At 22.1% G+C, this 16400-nt stretch overlaps 2 long non-coding RNA genes across 5 annotated transcripts; both read right to left on the bottom strand.

The window, feature by feature from the left end:
- Window positions 1-482: 482 nt before the first annotated feature.
- On the bottom strand, window positions 483-16340 carry LOC143378135 (uncharacterized). Of its 4 annotated transcripts, none has more exons than XR_013087638.1 (4): window positions 15149-16340; window positions 12271-14541; window positions 5877-6412; window positions 483-2660 (listed from the first exon to the last, which is right to left on the bottom strand). It is a non-coding gene; the product is annotated as an uncharacterized LOC143378135 (long non-coding RNA). The 4 variants fall into 4 exon arrangements; XR_013087639.1 differs by having other exon boundaries at window positions 12271-15684; window positions 16068-16340; XR_013087637.1 differs by having other exon boundaries at window positions 12271-16340.
- LOC143378136 (uncharacterized) lies at window positions 9532-10886 on the bottom strand. Its single transcript, XR_013087641.1, has 2 exons — window positions 10173-10886; window positions 9532-9875 (listed from the first exon to the last, which is right to left on the bottom strand). It is a non-coding gene; the product is annotated as an uncharacterized LOC143378136 (long non-coding RNA).
- Window positions 16341-16400: the final 60 nt, after the last annotated feature.

Genomic DNA, 16400 nt, shown 5'->3' with positions numbered 1-16400 from the left:
TCTCTTTATTTACCTATTTTTTCTCTATTTTATTTACCTACTTTTTCTCTGTTTATTTACCTATTTTTCCTCTATTTATTTACCTCTTTTTTCTCATTTTATTTACCTATTTTTCACTATTTTTTATCTATTTTTTTCTCTAATTTATTTACCTATTTTTTTATTTACCTTTTTTTTATTTATTTAGCTATTTATCTATATTTATACACCAATTTTTTCTCTAGATAATTTACCTATTTTTTTCTCTCTTTATTTACCTATTTTTTCTCTATTTTATTTACCTACTTTTTCTCTGTTTATTTACCTATTTTTCTCTATTTATTTACCTCTTTTTTCTCTATTTACTTACCTATTTTTTCTCTATATATTTCCCTATTTTTTCTCTATTTATTTACCTATTTTTTCTCTATATATTTACCTATTTTTCTCTCTCATTTATTTACCTATTTTTTCTCTGTTTATTTACCAATTTTTTCCTCTAATTTATTTACCTATTTTTTTATTTACCTTTTTTTGTTTGGTTTATTTACCTATTTCTCTATTTATTTACCTATTTTTTCTCTAGATAATTTACCTATTTTTCTCTATTTATTTGCCTATTTTTTTCTCTATTGCATTTACCTATTTTTTATCTATTTATTTACCTATTTTTCTCTATTTATTTACCTCTTTTTTCTCTATTTACTTACCTATTTTTTCTCTATATATTTCCCTATTTTTTCTCTATTTACCTCTTTCGTTTTCTCTATTTATTTACCTATTTTTCTCTAGTTATTTACCTCTTTTTCAGTATTTACTAACCTCCTTTGTTTCCTCTACTTCATTACCTATTTTTTCACTGTTTATTTACCCATTTTTTCCTATAATTTATTTACCTATTTTTTTATTTACCTTTTTTTTATTTATTTAGCTATTTATCTATATTTATACACCAATTTTTTCTCTTGATAATTTACCTATTTTTTCTCTCTTTATTTACCTATTTTTTCTCTATTTTATTTACCTACTTTTTCTCTGTTTATTTACCTATTTTTTTATTTACGTTTTTTTTGGTTTATTTACCTATTTTTTCTCAAGATAATTTACCTATTTTTTCTCTATTTATTTGCCTATTTTTTTCTCTAAAATATTTACCTACTTTTCTCTATATATTTACCTATTTTCTGTATTTATTTACCTCCTTTGTATTCTCTACTTCATTACCTATTTTTCACTATTTCTTTATCTATTTTTTTCCCTAATTTATTTACCAATTTTTTCTCTGTTTATTTACCTATTTTTTCCTGTAATTAATTTACGTATTTTTTTCTCTAGTTTATTTACCTATTTTTTATTTACCTTTTTTTCCTTGATTTATTTAGCTATTTATCTATATTTATACACCTATTTTTTCTCTAGATAATTTACCTATTTTTTCCTCTATTTTTTTTACCTCTTTTGTTTCTCTATTTATTTACCTATTTTTTCTCTGTTTATTTAACTATTTTTTCCTTTAATTTATTTACCTATTTTTTATTTACCTTTTATTCTTTGATTTATTTAGCTATTTATGTATATTTGTACACCCATTTTTTCTCTAGACAATTTAACTATTTTTTCACTATTTATTTACCTATTTTTTCTCTTTTTATTTACCTATTTTTTCTCTAGTTATTTACCTACTTTTTTCTCTAATTTATTTACCTCCTCTTTCTGTATTTATTTACCTATTTTTTCTCTATATATTTACCTATTTTTCTCTCTCATTTATTTACGTATTTTTTCTCTGTTTATTTACTAATTTTTTCCTCTAATTTATTTACCTATTTTTTTATTTACCTTTTTTTGTTTGGTTTATTTACCTATTTTCTCTATTTATTTATCTATTTTTTTCTCTAGATAATTTACCTATTTTTCTCTATTTATTTGCCTATTTTTCTCTATTTCATTTACCTATTTTTTATCTATTTATTTACCTATTTTTCTCTATTTATTTACCTCTTTTTTCTCTATTTACTTACCTATTTTTTCTCTACATATTTCCCTATTTTTTCTCTATTTATTTACCTCTTTTGTTTTCTCCATTTACTTACCTATTTTTCTCTAGTTATTTACCTCTTTTTCAGTATTTACTAACCTCCTTTGTTTCCTCTACTTCATTACCTATTTTTTCACTGTTTATTTACCCATTTTTTCCTATAATTTATTTACCTATTTTTTTATTTACCTTTTTTTGTTTGGTTTATTTACCTATTTTTCTCTATTTTATTTACCTATTTTTTTATCTATTTATTTACCTATTTTTCTCTATTTATTTACCTCTTTTTCTCTATTTATTTACCTATTTTTTCTCTATATATTTACCTATTTTCTCTCTCATTTATTTACGTATTTTTTCTCTGTTTATTTACCAATTTTTTCCTATAATTTATTTACCTATTTTTATATTTACCTTTTTTTGTTTGGTTTATTTACCTATTTTTCTCTATTTATTTACCTATTTTTTCTCTAGATAATTTACCTATTTTTCTCTATTTATTTATCTATTTTTTCTCTAATTTATTTACGTATTTTTTATCTATTTATTTACCTATTTTTCTCTATTTATTTACCTCTTTTTTCTCTATTTACTTACCTATTTTTTCTCTACATATTTCCCTATTTTTTCTCTATTTATTTACCTCTTTTGTTTTCTCCATTTACTTACCTATTTTTCTCTAGTTATTTACCTCTTTTTCAGTATTTACTAACCTCCTTTGTTTCCTCTACTTCATTACCTATTTTTTCACTGTTTATTTACCCATTTTTTCCTATAATTTATTTACCTATTTTTCTATTTACCTTTTTTTGTTTGGTTTATTTACCTATTTTTCTCTATTTATTTACCTATTTTTCCTCTAGATAATTTACCTATTTTTTTCTCTATTTTTTTACCTCTTTTGTTTTCTCTATTTATTTACCTATTTTTCTCTATTTATTTATCTATTTGTCTGTAGTTATTTACCTATTTCGTTCTCTCATTTATTTACCTACTTTTTCTCTGTCTATTTACCTATTTTTTCCTCTAATTTATTTACCTATTTTTTTATTTACCTTGTTTCCTTGATTTATTTAGCTATTTTTCTCTATAGATACACCTATTTTTCTCTAGTTTATTTACCTATTTTTATCTATTTATTTGCCTATTTTTTCTCTATTTTATTTACCTATTTTTTTATCTATTTATTTACCTATTTTTCTCTATTTATTTACCTCTTTTTCTCTATTTATTTACCTATTTTTTCTCTATATATTTACCTATTTTCTCTCTCATTTATTTACGTATTTTTTCTCTGTTTATTTACCAATTTTTTCCTATAATTTATTTACCTATTTTTATATTTACCTTTTTTGTTTGGTTTATTTACCTATTTTTCTCTATTTATTTACCTATTTTTTCTCTAGATAATTTACCTATTTTTCTCTATTTATTTATCTATTTTTTCTCTAATTTATTTACGTATTTTTTCTCTATTTTATTTACCTATTTTTTTATTTACATTTTTTTGTTTGGTTTATTTACCTATTTTTTCTCAAGATAATTTACCTATTTTTTCTCTATTTATTTGCCTATTTTTTCTCTAAAATATTTACCTAGTTTTCACTATACAGGGTGTCCCACTAAGGAGTGGACAGCGCGATATCTCTTAAAGTATTGTCGATAAAAATATAAAAAAAATAGGGAATTGCATGGTTCGAGGGGGCCCATTTATTAGCGCGAACGAATTTTGTTTTCGATTATTATTTTAAAAGATACGATGGTCAAGTTCGGTTTTTCAAATGGAACTATTTTTTTTGAACACCTGAGTTGATAGTGCGTTCCAAGACAAATTCAATAAGCTTTAATGTATACACTTTATTTCCACTGGTTTTTAAGATATTGCGCTTGCAAAATTACTGATTTTCACTGGAAGAAAACCCTCTGGAATAGGAAGGACCGGGGTCGGTCTTACTGGCGCTACGGGTGGCATTGCCTGTTGAAACTGATACCTACCTGCCAAAGGTCTACGACAGGGTTCGCAGGCCCAAAAGCTGGACAATTCTTTTCCGTCAGAAATGCTACTTAGGTAGGTACATCTGCGGTATCGAGAAGCGCAATCGTTACTTTTATTTCGCAGTTGCTTCTACGCTCGGATGGCCGGTTCTTTTGGGAGGGATGCAAGTTGGATTGGTTAGGTTAGGAGGAGTGAAAGTTGCTAGACTAAATTTCAACCATAGGGAGCAGATTGTATCAGAACCAATCCAACTTGCATCCCTCCCAAAAGAACCGGCCATCCGAGCGTAGAAGCAAGTGCGAAATAAAAGTAACGATGCGCTTCTCGATACCGCAGATGTACCTACCTAAGTAGCATTTCTGACGGAAAAGAATTGTCCAGCTTTTGGGCCTGCCATTTCTAGCGTAGACCTTTGGCAGGTAAGTATCCATTTCAACAGGCAGTGCCACCCGTGGCGCCAGTAAGACCGCCCCCGGTTTTTGCCATTCCAGAGAGGTTTCTTGCAATGAAAATCAGTAAATTTGCAAGCGCAATATCTTAAAAACCAGTGGAAATAAAGTGTATACATTAAAGCTGATTGAATTTGTCTTGGAACGCACTATCAACTCAGGTCTTCAAAAAAAATAGTTCCATTTGAAAAACCGTACTTGACCATCGTATCTTTTAAAATAATAATCGAAAACAAAATTCGTTCGCGCTAATAAATGGGCCCCCTCGAACCATGCAATTCCCTATTTTTTTTATATTTTTATCGATAATACTTTAAGAGATATCGCGCTGTCCATTCCTTAGTGGGACACCCTGTATATTTACCCATTTTCTGTATTTATTTACCTCCATTGTATTCTCTACTTCATTACCTATTTTTCACTATTTCTTTATCTATTTTTTTCTCTAATTTATTTACCAATTTTTTCTCTGTTTATTTACCTATTTTTTCCTGTAATTAATTTACGTATTTTTTTCTCTAGTTTATTTACCTATTTTTTATTTACCTTTTTTTCTTTGATTTATTTAGCTATTTATCTATATTTATACACCTATTTTTTCTCTGGATAATTTACCTATTTTTTTCTCTATTTTTTTTACCTCTTTTGTTTTCTCTATTTATTTACCTATTTTTCTCTATTTATTTACCTCTTTTTCTCTATTTATTTACCTATTTTTTCTCTATATATTTACCTATTTTTTCTCTCATTTATTTACGTATTTTTTCTCTGTTTATTTACCAATTTTTTCCTCTAATTTATTTACCTATATTTTTATTTACCTTTTTTTGTTTGGTTTATTTACCTATTTATCTATATTTATACACCTATTTTTTCTCTAGATAATTTACCTATTTTTCCTCTATTTTTTTACCTCTTCTGTTTTCTCTATTTATTTACCTATTTTTCTCTGTTTATTTACCTATTTTTTCCTTTAATTTATTTACCTATTTTTTATTTACCTTTTTTTCTTTGATTTATTTAGCTATTTATCTATATTTATACACCTATTTTTTCTCTAGATAATTTACCTATTTTTTCTCTATTTTTTTACCTCTTTTGTTTTCTCTATTTATTTACCTATTTTTTCTCTGTTTATTTAACTATTTTTTCCTTTAATTTATTTACCTATTTTTTATTTACCTTTTTTTCTTTGATTTATTTAGCTATTTATCTATATTTATACACCTATTTTTTCTCTAGATAATTTACCTATTTTTTCTCTATTTTTTTACCTCTTTTGTTTTCTCTATTTATTTACCTATTTTTCTCTATTTATTTGCCTATTTTTTTCTCTATATCATTTACCTATTTTTATCTATTTATTTACCTATTTTTCCCTATTTATTTACCTCTTTTTTCTCTATTTACTTACCTATTTTTTCTCTATATATTTCCCTATTTTTCTCTATTTATTTACCTCTTTTGTTTTCTCTATTTATTTACCTATTTTTCTCTAGTTATTTACCTCTTTTTCAGTATTTACTAACCTCCTTTGTTTCCTCTACTTCATTACCTATTTTTTCACTGTTTATTTACCCATTTTTTCCTATAATTTATTTACCTATTTTTTTATTTACCTTTTTTTTATTTATTTAGCTATTTATCTATATTTATACACCAATTTTTTCTCTTGATAATTTACCTATTTTTTCTCTCTTTATTTACCTATTTTTTCTCTATTTTATTTACCTACTTTTTCTCTGTTTATTTACCTATTTTTCTCTATTTATTTACCTCTTTTTTCTCATTTTATTTACCTATTTTTCTCTAGTTATTTACCTACTTTTTTCTCCAATTCATTTACCTATTTTTCTGTTTATTTACCTATTTTTTCCTCTAATTTATTTACCTATTTTTTATTTACCTTTTTTCTTTCATTTATTTAGCTATTTTTCTCTATTTATACACCTATTTTTCTCTAGTTTATTTACCTATTTTTCTCTATTTATTCACCTATTTTTTCTCTATTTATTTATCTATTTTTTTCTCTAATTTATTTACCCATTTTTTCTCTAGTTTATTTACCTATTTTTTTATTTACCTTATTTTGTTTGGTTTATTTACCTATTTTTTTTCAAGATAATTTACATATTTTTTCTCTATTTATTTGCCTATTTTTTTCTCTAAAATATTTACCTAGTTTTCTCTATATATTTACCTATTTTCTGTATTTATTTACCTCCTTTGTATTCTCTACTTCATTACCTATTTTTCACTATTTCTTTATCTATTTTTTTCTCTAATTTATTTACCTATTTTTTTATTTACCTTTTTTTTATTTATTTAGCTATTTATCTATATTTATACACCAATTTTTTCTCTAGATAATTTACCTATTTTTCTCTCTTTATTTACCTATTTTTTCTCTATTTTATTTACCTACTTTTTCTCTGTTTATTTACCTATTTTTCTCTATTTATTTACCTCTTTTTTCTCTATTTACTTACCTATTTTTTCTCTATATATTTCCCTATTTTTTCTCTATTTATTTACCTATTTTTTCTCTATATATTTACCTATTTTTCTCTCTCATTTATTTACCTATTTTTTCTCTGTTTATTTACCAATTTTTTCCTCTAATTTATTTACCTATTTTTTTATTTACCTTTTTTTGTTTGGTTTATTTACCTATTTCTCTATTTATTTACCTATTTTTTCTCTAGATAATTTACCTATTTTTCTCTATTTATTTGCCTATTTTTTTCTCTATTGCATTTACCTATTTTTTATCTATTTATTTACCTATTTTTCTCTATTTATTTACCTCTTTTTTCTCTATTTACTTACCTATTTTTTCTCTATATATTTCCCTATTTTTTCTCTATTTACCTCTTTCGTTTTCTCTATTTATTTACCTATTTTTCTCTAGTTATTTACCTCTTTTTCAGTATTTACTAACCTCCTTTGTTTCCTCTACTCCATTACCTATTTTTTCACTGTTTATTTACCCATTTTTTCCTATAATTTATTTACCTATTTTTTATATACCTTCTTTTGTTTGGTTTATTTACCTATTTTTCTCTATTTATATACCTATTTTTTCTCTAGATAATTTACCTATTTTTCTCTATTTATTTGCCTATTTTTCTCTATTTCATTTACCTATTTTTTATCTATTTATTTACCTATTTTTCTCTATTTATTTACCTCTTTTTTCTCTATTTACTTACCTATTTTTTCTCTACATATTTCCCTATTTTTTCTCTATTTATTTACCTCTTTTGTTTTCTCCATTTACTTACCTATTTTTCTCTAGTTATTTACCTCTTTTTCAGTATTTACTAACCTCCTTTGTTTCCTCTACTTCATTACCTATTTTTTCACTGTTTATTTACCCATTTTTTCCTATAATTTATTTACCTATTTTTTATTTACCTTTTTTTGTTTGGTTTATTTACCTATTTTTCTCTATTTTATTTACCTATTTTTTCATCTATTTATTTACCTATTTTTCTCTATTTATTTACCTGTTTTTCTCTATTTATTTACCTATTTTTTCTCTATATATTTACCTATTTTCTCTCTCATTTATTTACGTATTTTTTCTCTGTTTATTTACCAATTTTTTCCTATAATTTATTTACCTATTTTTATATTTACCTTTTTTTGTTTGGTTTATTTACCTATTTTTCTCTATTTATTTACCTATTTTTTCTCTAGATAATTTACCTATTTTTCTCTATTTATTTATCTATTTTTTCTCTAATTTATTTACGTATTTTTTATCTATTTATTTACCTATTTTTCTCTACTTATTTACCTCTTTTTTCTCTATTTACTTACCTATTTTTTCTCTACATATTTCCCTATTTTTTCTCTATTTATTTACCTCTTTTGTTTTCTCCATTTACTTACCTATTTTTCTCTAGTTATTTACCTCTTTTTCAGTATTTACTAACCTCCTTTGTTTCCTCTACTTCATTACCTATTTTTTCACTGTTTATTTACCCATTTTTTCCTATAATTTATTTACCTATTTTTTTATTTACCTTTTTTTGTTTGGTTTATTTACCTATTTTTCTCTATTTTATTTACCTATTTTTTTATCTATTTATTTACCTATTTTTCTCTATTTATTTACCTCTTTTTCTCTATTTATTTACCTATTTTTTCTCTATATATTTACCTATTTTCTCTCTCATTTATTTACGTATTTTTTCTCTGTTTATTTACCAATTTTTTCCTATAATTTATTTACCTATTTTTATATTTACCTTTTTTTGTTTGGTTTATTTACCTATTTTTCTCTATTTATTTACCTATTTTTTCTCTAGATAATTTACCTATTTTTCTCTATTTATTTATCTATTTTTTCTCTAATTTATTTACGTATTTTTATCTATTTATTTACCTATTTTTCTCTATTTATTTACCTCTTTTTTCTCTATTTACTTACCTATTTTTTCTCTACATATTTCCCTATTTTTTCTCTATTTATTTACCTCTTTTGTTTTCTCCATTTACTTACCTATTTTTCTCTAGTTATTTACCTCTTTTTCAGTATTTACTAACCTCCTTTGTTTCCTCTACTTCATTACCTATTTTTTCACTGTTTATTTACCCATTTTTTCCTATAATTTATTTACCTATTTTTTTATTTACCTTTTTTTGTTTGGTTTATTTACCTATTTTTCTCTATTTATTTACCTATTTTTCCTCTAGATAATTTACCTATTTTTTTCTCTATTTTTTTACCTCTTTTGTTTTCTCTATTTATTTACCTATTTTTCTCTATTTATTTATCTATTTGTCTGTAGTTATTTACCTATTTCGTTCTCTCATTTATTTACCTACTTTTTCTCTGTCTATTTACCTATTTTTTCCTCTAATTTATTTACCTATTTTTTTATTTACCTTGTTTCCTTGATTTATTTAGCTATTTTTCTCTATAGATACACCTATTTTTCTCTAGTTTATTTACCTATTTTTATCTATTTATTTGCCTATTTTTTTCTCTATTTTATTTACCTATTTTTTTATCTATTTATTTACCTATTTTTCTCTATTTATTTACCTCTTTTTCTCTATTTATTTACCTATTTTTTCTCTATATATTTACCTATTTTCTCTCTCATTTATTTACGTATTTTTTCTCTGTTTATTTACCAATTTTTTCCTATAATTTATTTACCTATTTTTATATTTACCTTTTTTTGTTTGGTTTATTTACCTATTTTTCTCTAATTATTTACCTATTTCTCCTCTAGATAATTTACCTATTTTTCTCTATTTATTTATCTATTTTTTCTCTAATTTATTTACGTATTTTTCTCTATTTTATTTACCTATTTTTTTATTTACATTTTTTTGTTTGGTTTATTTACCTATTTTTTCTCAAGATAATTTACCTATTTTTTCTCTATTTATTTGCCTATTTTTTCTCTAAAATATTTACCTAGTTTTCACTATATATTTACCCATTTTCTGTATTTATTTACCTCCATTGTATTCTCTACTTCATTACCTATTTTTCACTATTTCTTTATCTATTTTTTTCTCTAATTTATTTACCAATTTTTTCTCTGTTTATTTACCTATTTTTTCCTGTAATTAATTTACGTATTTTTTTCTCTAGTTTATTTACCTATTTTTTATTTACCTTTTTTTCTTTGATTTATTTAGCTATTTATCTATATTTATACACCTATTTTTTCTCTGGATAATTTACCTATTTTTTTCTCTATTTTTTTTACCTCTTTTGTTTTCTCTATTTATTTACCTATTTTTTCTCTGTTTATTTAACTATTTTTTCCTTTAATTTATTTACCTATTCTTTATTTACCTTTTTTTCTTTGATTTATTTAGCTATTTATGTATATTTGTACACCTATTTTTTCTCTAGATAATTTAACTATTTTTCTCTATTTATTTACCTATTTTTTCCTCTAATTTATTAAACTATTTTTTGATTTACCTTGTTTCCTTAATTTATTTAGCTATTTTTCTCTATTGATACACCTATTTTCTCTAGTTTATTTACCTATTTTTATCTATTTATTTGCCTATTTTTTTCTCTATTTTATTTACCTATTTTTTTATCTATTTATTTACCTATTTTTCTCTATTTATTTACCTCTTTTTCTCTATTTATTTACCTATTTTTTCTCTATATATTTACCTATTTTTTCTCTCATTTATTTACGTATTTTTTCTCTGTTTATTTACCAATTTTTTCCTCTAATTTATTTACCTATTTTTTTATTTACCTTTTTTTGTTTGGTTTATTTACCTATTTCTCTATTTATTTACCTATTTTTTCTCTAGATAATTTACCTATTTTTCTCTATTTATTTGCCTATTTTTTTCTCTATTGCATTTACCTATTTTTTATCTATTTATTTACCTATTTTTCTCTATTTATTTACCTCTTTTTTCTCTATTTACTTACCTATTTTTTCTCTATATATTTCCCTATTTTTCTCTATTTATTTACCTCTTTTGTTTTCTCTATTTATTTACCTATTTTTCTCTAGTTATTTACCTCTTTTTCAGTATTTACTAACCTCCTTTGTTTCCTCTACTTCATTACCTATTTTTTCACTGTTTATTTACCCATTTTTTCCTATAATTTATTTACCTATTTTTTTATTTACATTTTTTTATTTATTTAGCTATTTATCTATATTTATACACCAATTTTTTCTCTTGATAATTTACCTATTTTTTCTCTCTTTATTTACCTATTTTTTCTCTATTTTATTTACCTACTTTTTCTCTGTTTATTTGCCTATTTTTTTCTCTATATCATTTACCTATTTTTATCTATTTATTTACCTATTTTTCTCTATTTATTTACCTCTTTTTTCTCTATTTACTTACCTATTTTTTCTCTATATATTTCCCTATTTTTCTCTATTTATTTACCTCTTTTGTTTTCTCTATTTATTTACCTATTTTTCTCTAGTTATTTACCTCTTTTTCAGTATTTACTAACCTCCTTTGTTTCCTCTACTTCATTACCTATTTTTTCACAGTTTATTTACCCATTTTTTCCTATAATTTATTTACCTATTTTTTTATTTACCTTTTTTTTATTTATTTAGCTATTTATCTATATTTATACACCAATTTTTTCTCTTGATAATTTACCTATTTTTTCTCTCTTTATTTACCTATTTTTTCTCTATTTTATTTACCTACTTTTTCTCTGTTTATTTACCTATTTTTTATTTACGTTTTTTTTGGTTTATTTACCTATTTTTTCTCAAGATAATTTACCTATTTTTTCTCTATTTATTTGCCTATTTTTTTCTCTAAAATATTTACCTACTTTTCTCTATATATTTACCTATTTTCTGTATTTATTTACCTCCTTTGTATTCTCTACTTCATTACCTATTTTTCACTATTTCTTTATCTATTTTTTTCCCTAATTTATTTACCAATTTTTTCTCTGTTTATTTACCTATTTTTTCCTGTAATTAATTTACGTATTTTTTTCTCTAGTTTATTTACCTATTTTTTATTTACCTTTTTTTCTTTGATTTATTTAGCTATTTATCTATATTTATACACCTATTTTTTCTCTAGGTAATTTACCTATTTTTTCCTCTATTTTTTTACCTCTTTTGTTTCTCTATTTATTTACCTATTTTTTCTCTGTTTATTTAACTATTTTTTCCTTTAATTTATTTACCTATTTTTTATTTACCTTTTTTTCTTTGATTTATTTAGCTATTTATGTATATTTGTACACCCATTTTTTCTCTAGACAATTTAACTATTTTTTCACTATTTATTTACCTATTTTTTCTCTTTTTATTTACCTATTTTTTCTCTAGTTATTTACCTACTTTTTTCTCTAATTTATTTACCTCCTCTTTCTCTATTTATTTACCTATTTTTTCTCTATATATTTACCTATTTTTCTCTCTCATTTATTTACGTATTTTTTCTCTGTTTATTTACTAATTTTTTCCTCTAATTTATTTACCTATTTTTTTATTTACCTTTTTTTGTTTGGTTTATTTACCTATTTTCTCTATTTATTTATCTATTTTTTTCTCTAGATAATTTACCTATTTTTCTCTATTTATTTGCCTATTTTTCTCTATTTCATTTACCTATTTTTTATCTATTTATTTACCTATTTTTCTCTATTTATTTACCTCTTTTTTCTCTATTTACTTACCTATTTTTTCTCTACATATTTCCCTATTTTTTCTCTATTTATTTACCTCTTTTGTTTTCTCCATTTACTTACCTATTTTTCTCTAGTTATTTACCTCTTTTTCAGTATTTACTAACCTCCTTTGTTTCCTCTACTTCATTACCTATTTTTTCACTGTTTATTTACCCATTTTTTCCTATAATTTATTTACCTATTTTTTTATTTACCTTTTTTTGTTTGGTTTATTTACCTATTTTTCTCTATTTATTTACCTATTTTTCCTCTAGATAATTTACCTATTTTTTTCTCTATTTTTTTACCTCTTTTGTTTTCTCTATTTATTTACCTATCTTTCTCTATTTATTTATCTATTTGTCTGTAGTTATTTACCTATTTCGTTCTCTCATTTATTTACCTACTTTTTCTCTGTCTATTTACCTATTTTTTCCTCTAATTTATTTACCTATTTTTTTATTTACCTTGTTTCCTTGATTTATTTAGCTATTTTTCTCTATAGATACACCTATTTTTCTCTAGTTTATTTACCTATTTTTATCTATTTATTTGCCTATTTTTTTCTCTATTTTATTTACCTATTTTTTTATCTATTTATTTACCTATTTTTCTCTATTTATTTACCTCTTTTTCTCTATTTATTTACCTATTTTTTCTCTATATATTTACCTATTTTCTCTCTCATTTATTTACGTATTTTTTCTCGGTTTATTTACCAATTTTTTCCTATAATTTATTTACCTATTTTTATATTTACCTTTTTTTGTTTGGTTTATTTACCTATTTTTCTCTATTTATTTACCTATTTTTTCTCTAGATAATTTACCTATTTTTCTCTATTTAGTTATCTATTTTTTCTCTAATTTATTTACGTATTTTTTCTCTATTTTATTTACCTATTTTTTTATTTACATTTTTTTGTTTGGTTTATTTACCTATTTTTTCTCAAGATAATTTACCTATTTTTTCTCTATTTATTTGCCTATTTTTTCTCTAAAATATTTATCTAGTTTTCATTATATATTTACCCATTTTCTGTATTTATTTACCTCCATTGTATTCTCTACTTCATTACCTATTTTTCACTATTTCTTTATCTATTTTTTTCTCTAATTTATTTACCAATTTTTTCTCTGTTTATTTACCTATTTTTTCCTGTAATTAATTAACGTATTTTTTTCTCTAGTTTATTTACCTATTTTTTATTTACCTTTTTTTCTTTGATTTATTTAGCTATTTATCTATATTTATACACCTATTTTTTCTCTGGATAATTTACCTATTTTTTTCTCTATTTTTTTTACCTCTTTTGTTTTCTCTATTTATTTACCTATTTTTTCTCTGTTTATTTAACTATTTTTCCTTTAATTTATTTACCTATTTTTTATTTACCTTTTTTTCTTTGATTTATTTAGCTATTTATGTATATTTGTACACCTATTTTTTCTCTAGATAATTTAACTATTTTTTCTCTATTTATTTACCTATTTTTTCCTCTAATTTATTAAACTATTTTTTGATTTACCTTGTTTCCTTAATTTATTTAGCTATTTTTCTCTATTGATACACCTATTTTCTCTAGTTTATTTACCTATTTTTATCTATTTATTTGCCTATTTTTTTCTCTATTTTATTTACCTATTTTTTTATCTATTTATTTACATATTTTTCTCTATTTATTTACCTCTTTTTCTCTATTTATTTACCTATTTTTTCTCTACATATTTACCTATTTTTTCTCTATTTATTTACCTCTTTTGTTTTCTCCATTTACTTACCTATTTTTCTCTAGTTATTTACCTCTTTTTCAGTATTTACTAACCTCCTTTGTTTCCTCTACTTCATTACCTATTTTTTCACTGTTTATTTACCCATTTTTTCCTATAATTTATTTACCTATTTTTTTATTTACCTTTTTTTGTTTGGTTTATTTACCTATTTATCTATATTTATACACCTATTTTTTCTCTGGATAATTTACCTATTTTTTTCTCTATTTTTTTTACCTCTTTTGTTTTCTCTATTTATTTACCTATTTTTTCTCTGTTTATTTAACTATTTTTTCCTTTAATTTATTTACCTATTTTTTATTTACCTTTTTTTCTTTGATTTATTTAGCTAATTATGTATATTTGTACACCTATTTTTTCTCTAGATAATTTAACTATTTTTTCTCTATTTATTTACCTATTTTTTCCTCTAATTTATTAAACTATTTTTTGATTTACCTTGTTTCCTTAATTTATTTAGCTATTTTTCTCTATTGATACACCTATTTTCTCTAGTTTATTTACCTATTTTTATCTATTTATTTGCCTATTTTTTTCTCTATTTTATTTACCTATTTTTTTATCTATTTATTTACCTATTTTTCTCTATTTATTTACCTCTTTTTCTCTATTTATTTACCTATTTTTTCTCTATATATTTACCTATTTTTTCTCTCATTTATTTACGTATTTTTCTCTGTTTATTTACCAATTTTTTCCTCTAATTTATTTACCTATTTTTTTACTTACCTTTTTTTTATTTATTTAGCTATTTATCTATATTTATACACCAATTTTTTCTCTTGATAATTTACCTATTTTTTCTCTCTTTATTTACCTATTTTTTCTCTATTTTATTTACCTACTTTTTCTCTGTTTATTTACCTATTTTTCTCTATTTATTTACCTCTTTTTTCTCATTTTATTTACCTATTTTTCTCTAGTTATTTACCTACTTTTTTCTCCAATTCATTTACCTATTTTTCTGTTTATTTACCTATTTTTTCCTCTAATTTATTTACCTATTTTTTATTTACCTTTTTTCTTTCATTTATTTAGCTATTTTTCTCTATTTATACACCTATTTTTCTCTAGTTTATTTACCTATTTTTCTCTATTTATTCACCTATTTTTTCTCTATTTATTTATCTATTTTTTTCTCTAATTTATTTACCCATTTTTTCTCTAGTTTATTTACCTATTTTTTTATTTACCTTATTTTGTTTGGTTTATTTACCTATTTTTTTTTTCAAGATAATTTACCTATTTTTTCTCTATTTATTTGCCTATTTTTTTCTCTAAAATATTTACCTAGTTTTCTCTATATATTTACCTATTTTCTGTATTTATTTACCTCCTTTGTATTCTCTACTTCATTACCTATTTTTCACTATTTCTTTATCTATTTTTTTCTCTAATTTATTTACCTATTTTTTTATTTACCTTTTTTTTATTTATTTAGCTATTTATCTATATTTATACACCAATTTTTTCTCTAGATAATTTACCTATTTTTTCTCTCTTTATTTACCTATTTTTTCTCTATTTTATTTACCTACTTTTTCTCTGTTTATTTACCTATTTTTCTCTATTTATTTACCTCTTTTTTCTCTATTTACTTACCTATTTTTTCTCTATATATTTCCCTATTTTTTCTCTATTTATTTACCTATTTTTTCTCTATATATTTACCTATTTTTCTCTCTCATTTATTTACCTATTTTTTCTCTGTTTATTTACCAATTTTTTCCTCTAATTTATTGACCTATTTTTTTATTTACCTTTTTTTGTTTGGTTTATTTACCTATTTCTCTATTTATTTACCTATTTTTTCTCTAGATAATTTACCTATTTTTCTCTATTTATTTGCCTATTTTTTTCTCTATTGCATTTACCTATTTTTTATCTATTTATTTACCTATTTTTCTCTATTTATTTACCTCTTTTTTCTCTATTTACTTACCTATTTTTTCTCTATATATTTCCCTATTTTTTCTCTATT

Source organism: Andrena cerasifolii, unplaced genomic scaffold (assembly GCF_050908995.1).
Source record: "Andrena cerasifolii isolate SP2316 unplaced genomic scaffold, iyAndCera1_principal scaffold0511, whole genome shotgun sequence".
In the NCBI taxonomy this organism is placed as follows: domain Eukaryota; kingdom Metazoa; phylum Arthropoda; class Insecta; order Hymenoptera; family Andrenidae; genus Andrena; species Andrena cerasifolii.
Note: the sequence above shows the minus strand (reverse complement) of the source record. Positions and strands in the feature narration are given on the sequence as shown.